Source organism: Rhinolophus sinicus, chromosome 16 (genome assembly GCF_057876585.1).
Source record: "Rhinolophus sinicus isolate RSI-liver-muscle chromosome 16, RSI-T2T, whole genome shotgun sequence".
Taxonomy (NCBI): domain Eukaryota; kingdom Metazoa; phylum Chordata; class Mammalia; order Chiroptera; family Rhinolophidae; genus Rhinolophus; species Rhinolophus sinicus.
The window spans coordinates 17,650,382-17,660,790 of record NC_142516.1 but is presented as its reverse complement, the minus strand read 5'-3'; positions in this window follow the sequence as shown (position 1 = coordinate 17,660,790).

Below are 10,409 nucleotides of genomic sequence, written 5' to 3'. Positions count from 1 at the left end.
GCTTCTAATGGAACAGACAACTTTCCAGTTTTCTCTGAGAGGGTTGTGGGAGAAGCTGGTATCACCCACCCCTCTTTGCGCGCATAATCCTTTCCTGGAAAGATTAACTGCTTGTGCTGATGATAGCCCGGGATCAGATTCCAGAGGCACAAGAGAAAGGCTCATCCTCTGTCTCCCAACTCAGCTTTGGTCAGCCAGGAAAGCTGCAGGCCTGGTTTCTGGATTGCCCATACTGATGGTTAAGAGGCATAGCAAGGAGGTTGAGGTCTGTAATTTGGTTGACTTCCATTCACCGGGCTCTTACCAAGCACCCTCTGCATACAGAACCACAGAGAGGAATAAAGTAAGGTCCTTGCATTTGGGACAGGAATAAGAAAAGCACAAAGGATAAGGTAAAAGTTGGCCTAAGCTTCACACCATGTGCTAAGAACCATACAATTAAGGTCTGAGAACTAGGAAAAGCATCAAGCGGCTTTTGGAAGCTGGCTCTAAAAGGCCAGGTTACATTTCAGTAGTAAGAGAGGTTGGAGAGAGAGAGAGAGAATTCAGAATTTCAGGCAAAGGACAAGATTTTTAGTTCAGGGCGAAAAGTAATCAGAAGCAAACCTGGAAAAGGAGGTGGAGCCCAGTCTGGGGTTTTGTTCTCCAGTCAGGGAGGAGCCACTGATGTTCCTGATGGGACAGCCTAGAGAAGTGCTTTGGGGAGGAGAGTAACTTTGGAAGCATATATGGATAGACTGGGAACCAAGAGGCTAGTTAGGAGGCCACTGCAACATCCAGGCTGCTCTGAGCGGTGGCGATAGGGATGGAGGGGGGCATATATTCCAGGGACATTGTGAAGGTCGAGAGAGCTGAGGGATCTCTGTGTAGGTTATGGCGATGCTCTCTTCCAGAGTTAGGTGAGGGAATTAGCCGGAAGCTCCTGGAATCCAAGGCCACATTGTTGAGTCTTCAAATCGCGGGACATCTGAACTGGCAGAGCCCTTAGAGTTCATTGTGGTAGATTATATATGGCTGCAAATCCTTTGACATTCCTCCTATTGAGAGCTGGGAACTAGGTCCTCTGCTTGAATCTGGGTGGGCTCTGTGATGCTTGACTAATAGCTTACGGTGGACGTTACACTGTGCCAGTTTCTGGACTCAAGACTTGTGGCACGGATAGCTTCCACTTCTCATCTGCTGGAATACTTACTCCTAGAGCACAACTACCATACTGTGGGGAAGTGCAAACAACTCCATGGAGAAGCCCACATGAAACCATATCAAACCTCTGGCCAACTGCCCAGGTGAGTTCCCAGACGACAGACAGCCAGCACCAACTTGCCAACCACGTGAGTGAACCATCTTGGCAGTGGATCCTCCAACCTCGGTTGAGCTTTCCCCACTGATGCTGCCTGGAGCGAAAATAAGCTGTACCTGCATAGTCTGTCCAAATTGTACTAGATTCATGGGCAAAATAAATGATTGCTGTTGTTTTAAGCTGCTAAATGTTCAAGTGGCCTGTCACAGAGCAATAGATAAAGAAAACAATCTACTAGAGGGGTGGCAGACTATGGCCAGGCGGCCAAATTTGGGTCATTGCTTATTTTTGTAAATAAAATGTTACTGGAACACAGTAAAGCCCATTCATTCACATAGTGTCTTTGGTTGTTTTTAAGCTGCAACAGCAGAGTTGAGTAGTTGTGATAAAGACCCTATAGCCCACAAAGCCTGAAATATTTACTATCTGGCTCTTTACAGAAAAGGTTTACCTGAAGGGGGTGGCTGGATGGCTCAGTTGGTTGGAGCGCGAGCTCTGAACAACAGGGTTGCCGGTTCGATTCCCACATGGGCCAGTGAGCTGCGCCCTCCACAACTAGATGGAAGACAATGAGCTGCTGCTGAGCTGCCTGAGGGGCGGCCTGATGGCTCAGTTGGTTAGAGTGTGAGCTCTCAACAACAAGGTTGCCGGTTCAATTCCCACATGAGATGGTGGGCTGTGCCCCATGCAACTAAGATTGAAAATAGAGACTGGACTTGGAGCTGAGCTGCGCCCTCCACAACTAGATTGAAGGACAATGACTTGGAGCTGATGGGCCCTGGAGAAACACACTGTTCCCCAATATTCCCCAATTAAAAAATAAATAAATAAAAAACAAATAAAAACGTTTACTTTTCATGATCATTTAAAAAGTTTACCTGAAATTTATATGCTTTTATTAACCAATGTCACCCCAGTACATATAAATACATACATACATACATACATACATACGTACATACATACATACATACGTAAAGGCAAAAAAAAGAGGCCCAAGGAGAAGGGGGCACTTGCTCAAAGACTACACAAAAGTTAGGGACAGAATCAAGACAAAAACTCAGGATTCTCTAATCCCAGTTCTGTGTTATTTTCATCATTCCACTAAGATGTAGTAAGCATCTTTACAAAAGGTGAGAGGGGTCACAGCTGGTCCCTGAAAGCACATTACCAGTGGGGAAGACAGGCAGGTGAAAAAATAACCATCTAGAAAAACTTACTGTAGAAGAGAGCACAGCACATGACAGCAGCCAGAGCAAGCACTTTTCATTCCCGCTGTGGTGGCTGGGAAGAGCTCCTGAGGGCTTTCCTAGCATCTGGCCCCCTCCTTCTAATAATAGCACCCTAATTTTCCCTTTAAGAAGCCATCTCTATCACGTCAGTTCACATGGTTTGAGAGGGACTGACCTCTCCTTTCAGCTCCAGGCCTGGCCACCGTGCTTCGTTCTGGGATGTCCAAAATGGCACACCTGCCAGTGACATTCTACCCTCAGACACCTGCGGGATCATCTGGGACAAAGGGGAATTCCTTCCTTGGAGGGGCTAAACTGGTAACGCATCAGCCTGGAGCCATTGTTGGCCATCTCTGCCACCACATTGGGAGGGCCTGGCCAAGATGGAAGCTTCCACAGAGGAAAGCAAAACCAAGAGCTGGAGAAAGATTCCTTATGACACTGAATCACATATAACTCTCTGCTCTTCCATCATGCTAGTACATTTCCTTTTTGCTTAAACCATGAGACTCTGTCATTATAACTAAACAATTCCAGCCAATATCTTCTTTTTCCCTAGGCAACTACCACCCAGCTGCTTCTGAATCCTTCCTTCCTGTCCCAACCCTATCTCAGCTGTTTGCTATCTGCACCCACGTCCTCTATCTAGGAATGCAAATTTCAGAAGCCAGCAGTGCCAAAGGCAAGTCTGAGAGGAGCCAGCCAAGTTTGACAATGAATTCCTGTTCACATGGGAGCCATTGCGGGTTATTCAAAAACCCATTCAGGGTTTCTCTCCAGTGATAATAAGCACACTGTTCTTGGGACTGTGTCTGTCACCAGCTAAATGACAGCGATAGTTCCACTCAGGATCTCCTTAGACTTGTGGCTCTGGAAATGATGCCTCTCAGAGGAGACTGACTGGAAGCTCAAGGCACCAAGTGTGTGTGAGCTGAATGTGCTCTGAGCAGCTGGAAGCAGGAGATGGCTGCCCTCTGAGGACCTGCTAAGGTCTGGACCCCATTGTTTTCACAGAGACCTGGCTTCAGAAGGTGTTTCTTTTCCTTAGAAGTAGAGCCTACCTCTTGGAATTAGCATCTGCAATGTGGGCAGTGGGGCAGCTCGGAAGGAAGAGGTTAGCAGCACAGAGTTGGCTCAGATCTTGGGTCTCCAATAACTGTTACTTCAGAATTTCCAGGAGACATTTCTGAAAGTCCAGGCTCTGGTCCCCATGCCCTGCAATGTTCTGGGTCAGTATGTGGTACACAATCCTGGTATTTACAAAGCTCTTTGATGCTAAAGAGCAGCCATGTTGGAGAATTATAGGTATGAGATATCCAGTGGCCAGGGTCCTTCTCCTTCCTCTTCCTAGGGGCCTCCCTTTAGTCCCTTAAGGCACCTCTACTGCCAGCTTCTAAGGTGCCTCACTGGAATCCTTTGCCTCGTGGACTGTCCAGAGTTACATTTGTCCCAGAGTTACCTTGGTGCGATCAGAGGCTATCGGGAACAACAGTGAAAAACACTGATGTTGTGCAACCCTGTAGCTTTCCATTCAAGGAAACCAACCAAGAACCAGAGAGGCCAAATGGGTTTTCCAAGATCACACAGCCAATTCCTGGACTTAACCACTGTGCAAACCAGGGAGACGCAACCGTGAAAACGCCCCTGGGTCTGGTCCTGCACCCTCTGAATTATGGGGGTGAGGTGCTCTCCTTCATCTAGCTCACTCAATGTCCCAAGCTAGACTCTCTGCACCCTGATAGTGAGAGGGAGCTGCCCACTGAGGGAGAGCAAGGGCTTCTCTCAGCTTCCCTATGTATAAGCTTTCAGCTATGCAAAGAAGTTAACAGGGAGCTCCCTGGGTTCTACCGTGTTTCCCTTAAAATAAGACCTAGCCAGACAATCAGCTCTAATGCGTCTTTTGGAACAAAAATTAATATAAGACCTGGTCTTATTTTACTATAAGAGCGGGTATAATATAATATAATAATATAATATAATACCGGGTCTTAATTAAGTTTTGCTCCAAAAGATGCATTAGAGCTGATCGTCTGGCTAGGTCTTAATTTCGGGGAAACACGGTAGTATCTGTAAGTAAATTTCTTTTCCCTCTCCCAGGGTGGGGTGACTCTGGATGGGGAGTACCTGCCCTCCCTCCACCCAGCTCCTTCCTCTGCTCCTGCCCCCAGATTCCAGACACCCACACAACCACTCACTCAGTCCAGCGTGTCGGCAAGAGTGAGCGATGGAGCCCACAGACCATTGTTCAGGGGAGGATGGTGCTGAGTCACTGTGACAGACTCTTTCCAGGAGACAGAATGATAATACCCTTTGGACTGGCCTCTTAAAAATAGAACACAGGGAGCCTGCACCCATGGGAGGAGAAGTCCTGGGAATCGGGTGTCCTGTTCGGTTACAATTCACTGTAGGACACTGGCTCCTGGTTTGCCCAGAGGTAATTGGAGAGTGTTGTCCCAGGAGCTATCTAGGGGCCCACCAAGAGTCACATTAGAATAAACTCAGGTATGATTGAAAAGAGCTTGTTTTGAATAACGAAAGATGTTCTTATCACTCCAGAAATTCCAAGGGTTTTAGGATCTCCACGCCAGAAACCAGGGACAAAGACCAAATATATATTTGTTATTATACACCACAGGCTATTTCACCAAATAGTTACTAAGTAGTCTCAACTTTTTGGAATACAAATAGGCTAAGCAGGACCCTTTTGTGGAAAAAAAGGGGGCACATTGGATGTCCCCTTATAAGAAAAGAGCTTTCTTTATTCCAGTAGGTGCATCAGCTGACACACCCCTTCCCTCTCGCCCCCAGCTTTCCCAGAGTAGTGATCCCATGATATTATTTTGGTAGGATTCTTTAGTTTTACCTTCACTGTGGGTCCAGCTATCCATGGCACCCTGGGCTCTGAAGGTACAGGGACACATGGATCCGCTGCACCTTCAGAGTAGTCAGAGTGGAACTGGGGACAGTCACAGCTCCTGGCCAATAGCCTTGGGACATGAAGATTCAATAAATCCCACTTTTTCTCTGAGGTGTGGAAGTACTGCGTTAGGTTATTGCTGGAGCCTCATTTTGCTGTGTGAGATACAATCCTGTTCATTCAATTAACTCTCCAATTCCAAGTGCAATTAAAACTCTTTTCCTCCTCGTTGGTGTGCAGTTAAGAGTGGCACACAGTGCCATGGGCTTGGCAAGCAGAGCAGGGCTGCATCTGAGCTCTGCTCCCCACCCCCGCTGGGTACCCCTGTGCAGGACACAAAACCTCCACGGCCCTGGGGAGCACAACACCTCGGAAAATGCGCCACAGAGAATGCAGCAAAACCAGTGTCCCTGGACTTGTGTGTCATTGCCCCATTGCCAGCACAATCAGTTCTGCTCTGACATGACATATGTGCTCCTGAAAATCACTGTGCTGTATAAAACTGCAATTAAAACCACAGGGCTTTTGAGAAAAATGGGCTTAGGGCATGACACTCAAACACTCTGTCAGTGACACAGTGAAAAAAAAAACCACACCTAAAGATAGGAACCTAGTAAATATGGTAGCACAGTCTTTCACGGTTAAGAAATACATAAATATCACAACAAATATGTCACCTTACCTTGAGAAAAGACCTGAAGTTTGCTTGTGGAATTGGGGGTAGGGTGACAGCTTATGAGTTATGGTAACGTGCTGGGAGGAGGATTATCTGAGATCAGAGAGACAGCTGTAACCCCAGATGGGGGTAGATGTGGCTCATAACACAAGTGGAGAGCTAAGGGCTGGTGATGTCAGAAGTGCATGCATGTGTGCGTTTTGCATATTCCTACTGATAATATTGAATTTAACTGGAGTCCTGTGATCCTGGAAAGAGTGATGGCTAAAGAAATCTCCTCACCTTTTTGTGTTCCAGCAACAGCTTACTTCCCATGTGACTTAAATAAGACTCATGATGACTTCCTTGTTAACCTACGGCAAGGCCAGACACAAACCTTCCAAATTCCCGTTCTTTGCCTTATACATGAGCAGTTGAATTGTTTTGTCCCACTGATCAATTGGAACAAAATTCTTGTCAACGAAACTTTGGTTTAAAATTCTCTCCTTCGTCCAGGCATCCCAGTTGGCCCAGCCTGAACCTGAACCAGCGTACAGCCCCTCCTTAGGGCCTCCTGAGAGCTGGCTGACATGCTCTGAGCCACTCTGATCACACCAACCTTTGATCATTCTTCCCACACCTGGTTCTTTCTGGCCTTGATTACTTTCTCTCCATAAAAGTAAAACCCATTTGCCTAACACTTGAAAGGCTTGCAGATCTCATGGAGTATGCATTCTCCCTGTCAGGCGGGAGACCCTGCTCGCTGCGCCATTTGTCGTTCGGGGCGGCCTGCGGGGTCTCTGCTCCCGCTCCCCATACAAGAACGCAGGATATGGTGAGGCCAAAAAGGAACACACAAGGAGCCATAGGTAGGGGAGTCATACCACTATATTCTCTCTGGCGGCACTATACTCTCACTGGAGGCTGGATCCACACTGTCCGCAAACCGCCATCCACACTTGCCAGCCCAGCCGCCATCTTCTTGCTAGCCCCCATTCTTCTCTTTTCTCTCTTCCTCCTCTCCTAGCGTAGCCACAGCAGTTATATTAGTGGCCAATGGCTCACTGGTTACAGCTGACGGCCAACTAGCCACAGCTGATGGCCATGCAATCACAGTTGATGGCCATTTACTACCTGAGCCAGCACCTGTCTATGTGAGGCTGAGAGCCTGGAAACTACTTTCTGGGGCTCTGCCCCCACACTCCCCATTGCAATTGCCCCTATCGTGTCCCCTTACCCACCCCCACAGTAAACCTTTCAAAGAAAGTCTCTCCTTGGCTAGGTCCAGATTTGTTTTTTATTTAGTGCTATGCAGTCAGTTCAGGTGAGTGCAGCTTACTGCTTCTACCTAGTGTTTCTCGTGGATGAAACAAAAATTTGCATTATGCCCAAAATGTTCTCCAATATATCATGGACAGTGGAACAAGTCTCATTTTCAAAACAAGTGTTAAAGCGTACCTTAGTGTAGATGTCTGGCCCAGCGGTGGACACAGCTTATTCACACGCAAGGGTTCCAGTCACATAGCAGTTCTTTTAAACGTATGGAAAGAAAGATGCCCAGCTAGTGTTTTGATAACACGTTGGATTCTTTGCAAAAATCCATGACATTTTGATCGTCTCTCATCCTTATCTGTATCTTCAAGTAAAGCTTCTTTTCACAGGCCTTCTTCCTAGAATTGATCTCACCTTCATAAAAATCATAGAATTTTAAGGTGTGAAGAGATTTAAAAATCACTTAGTCCCATGCCTTCATTTTACAACAAAGGAAAATGATGGTGTTGATGGTGAACTCCTCAGGACAGGCCCTGGGCCGGACTCATACCTGAGACCCTCACGCTCAGCCCAGGACCTGGTATGATCAGGTGTTCAGCAGGAATTACAAATCCAAAGGCAGGTGGAGTGAAAGGCAGCGAGGCAGGCAGCTTGCTTGGTGGTCTCTTAAATTACACCAGCTGGCTGTAGGCGACTCTTCCTTCCAAAGCCAACCAACAATTGTTCTCATTCCCACCCTCTAAATGGTCCCCAAACTGCCAAAAATATAGAGGCATCTTCGGGCTCAGGGAGGACTGAATTGGACCTTTCCTATTTTTCCGATTTGATTGTTTTCGCCCATATCACAGTAGATGATATGGGTTATAAATGGTCAGACTACATACTCTAAAATGTGACTCCTCTGGGAATTTTTAATCTATGCAAAACACAGACAAGCACAGCAGGGGAAAGTGAAACTATCTCAGCCTCATTAGAGAAAATGTATGAACTTGCCTAGGGTCGCTATGGTGACCAAAAGACAGGAACTATTTGTAGACCCCAGGACCTACAGAAGATCTCAGGTAAGAGCTACATTATTGACAACAACCTATTTCCCAGGTTGCTTGGCACACATTTCTTTAATCCTAACAAATACCTGTGAGATGGTTGGTATTATCCCATTTAGAACCGAGGAAACCAAGGTGCAGAGGTGCTATGCCATTTGCGGAAGACCACCTAGAATTGATCTGAACTCAGCTGACTCAGCGGGTGGAAGTTGTTATAAAAATGCACAGAGATACGCACGTGCCCAGGGAGCACATCAGTGGGAGTGGCAGAGCCTCCACCAGCCTCCCTCAGGAGGCCCCAGGCCAGCATTCCCAGAATCCAGCTCGTCTGTTGCTGTTTTCTTTTTCCTACTTTACTTTCTTCCTTCTCTGCTCTGGAGAAAAAGAATCAGGTTGCTTTGCTTCATTATAACCATGTACAGAGTAGTGTTCTGGTCAGCCGTGGGGGGCTGTCTTGGATCAAGGCTTCACCCTTGTCTAATCAATTGGGCCTGGGGATTAGTGCGGGTTTTCTGGGAAGCAGACCCTGAAGCAAGGATTTGAGTGCCAGTTTTATTTGGGAGGTGCAGGGAAGACTGGTAGGGGAGTGCAGAAGTGACCCCACAAAGGGGAGGTTGTCATGCGGGAGACCCTGCTCGCTGCGCCATTTGTCGTGCAGGGAGGCCTGCGGGGTCTCTGCTCCCGCTCCCCATACAAGAACGCAGGATATGGTGAGGCCAAAAAGGAACACCCACGGAGCCATAGGTAGGGGAGTCATACCACTATATTCTCGCTGGCGGCACTATACTCTCACTGGAGGCGGGATCCACACTGTCCTCAAACCGCCATCCACACTTGCCAGCCCAGCCACCATCTTCTTGCTAGCCCCCATTCTCCTCTCTCTTCCCCTGCTAGCGTAGCCACAGCAGTTATATTGTGGCCAATGGCTCACTGGTTACAGCTGACGGCCATGCAATCACAGTTGGCCATTTACTACCTGAGCCAGGCACCTGTCTATGTGAGGCCGAGAGCCTGGAAACTACTTTCTGGGGCTCTGCCCCCACAGAGGTGTATTATTAAGCCAGCTGCCACAAGAAGAGTATAGTTAAACCTCTGGGGAAAACCCAGCACAAAACATATACCTCAGAATGATCCCGTCCAAAGGTCAAAAGAAAAGAGGTATTTATATGCCAACTCCCTAGTGTCACTGGTTGAGGGCTGTTCCCTGGGGATGTTAATTCCCAGTCACTTTCGGTGCCTGGGAAGAGTCACCTTTCTCATTCTGAGAGATGCAGATACTGGCAGTTGGAAATGGGCTGGAACCTACTAAAAGGTCACAAGGAATTGGGTGGGGGTAATGACAGCTTTGGCGACACTAGGGTTAAAGGGTCAGATGAACAAAAGCATGATGACCTGTGCACGAGGATCTGCCACTGGCCACTTAGCTCATAAATGAGCTCGAGAGAGTGGCAGACACTGAGTGTGATCTAGATTCTTCTTGTAGACAATGACCTCTCCCTCCTTCCAGAGACCAAACTGTTTTTCTAATATAGTCCATAATAACAACAGGCTAACATTTCATGTATTATCTCATTGACCCCTCCTAACATCCCTGTACGGAGGGCACTGTTATTTTCACTTCAGAGAAGAGAAAACAGAGGCTAAGATAACAGAGATCTTATATACCCAGAGATACCTATCTGGGGATATCTTTTTCAAAAGGTTGTTGTAAGTGCTCAGTGAAAGCTGGGATGACAATTTACTTAAGAAATTAATAGTATATTGCTTCTGGCAGATTTATTTATCCCACAATCTAGTGCCTCACAAAGTGCTTTACACATAGAAGATGCTCGATGAATGGTGTGTTCAACTGGATTGATTCCGTCCTCGCTGCATTACATGTGCCAAGTTCATAGTTTCCAAACCAACAAGTTTTGGTTTTGAAGGTATTTATCTGAACGATGTTGTTAAAGACAAGATGAATGGGGAATTAAGGAGATTATTTTGT